Source organism: Pteropus alecto, unplaced genomic scaffold, assembly GCF_000325575.1.
Source record: "Pteropus alecto unplaced genomic scaffold, ASM32557v1 scaffold87, whole genome shotgun sequence".
NCBI lineage: Eukaryota > Metazoa > Chordata > Mammalia > Chiroptera > Pteropodidae > Pteropus > Pteropus alecto.
In genome coordinates this window covers 19814949-19815999 of record NW_006443225.1, presented here as the reverse complement: position 1 = coordinate 19815999, position 1051 = coordinate 19814949, and the positions used below count along the sequence as shown (strand labels likewise).

Here is a 1051-nt window from a genome sequence, read left to right as displayed (position 1 = left end):
TCTGCGCAGAGAACCAGACTTTCCCCCAGGCCTGACATTCAAGAGCGTAGTTTTAAAAAAAATAAATAAAATAATCAGCTTGGAGAAAGCCAATGTATGTGTGGAAACCAGGCTCTCTCTAAACATCTTTATTCATTTGCGTGGCCCAAGTGACAGACAGCTCTGGGCCCCACCGCTCCTCGGGGTCTATCAGCAAACATGCCCTTCTAGTCCCAGACCTCACTCCAAGGTGAAGTTCTTCATCATCCAAGAAAACAGACCCGCCTATGAAGCGGCAAAGGGAGCCCACTGCACCCTCCCAACGACGCCATCTTAAATGTGAACAGCTGAGAATCACCATGTATAATGCCAGAAGCACAAGTTAAAATTTTAAATAAGCAAGTAAAAGTGATCGCCAGAGAAAACAGAGATAATCCAGAACCAAAAAGACTTTTAAAAATATGTAATTATGGAGCTAGTGAGTTCAAGAATATGTTACATCACAAAACAATAACAGAATGCCATTTCTCAAAAGATAAACAGGAAAATCTCTTAGGAAAAAAAATAAAGGGAAATAGAAAATAAAGAATAAATCTCCTAAAATATAGAAGAACGAAGTAGATAGTTCTTTTTTTTTTTTTAGGCGAAGCAACCCTTGGTTGACCTCACAGATTGCAAGGACCTTGTCCACTTACAATCCCTTATTTTTTTATTTTTTACGCCTACAGCACCTGGTCTTCCTGGGTGGTCTCCCATCCAAGTACTAACCAGGCCCGACCCTGCTTAGCTTCTGAGATCAGACGGGATCCGGCTTGTTCAGGGTCGCATGGCCATAGACAAAGCAGATAGTTCTAATTTGAATACCGACGTGGCTTACGATCCCATGTAAGAGCTTTGTGATTTTGAAATTATTACTTAACTTGTTAGTTATTATTATAATGGGTATGATAGTATCATCTCATAGGGCTGTCGTAAGAATTCAATAAATATATACATATAGATGTGAGATATACATATAGACAGAGACAGAGAGAAATGCAGACAAAAGTATAGATAGAGATATTGCTAAGAA

The 1051-nt window shown here is 39.4% G+C and overlaps 1 pseudogene; it reads right to left on the bottom strand.

Moving 5' to 3' along the window:
- Nucleotides 1–698: 698 nt before the first annotated feature.
- Nucleotides 699–817, bottom strand: LOC112472744 (annotated as a pseudogene).
- Between the last annotated feature and the right edge of the window lie 234 nt (nt 818–1051).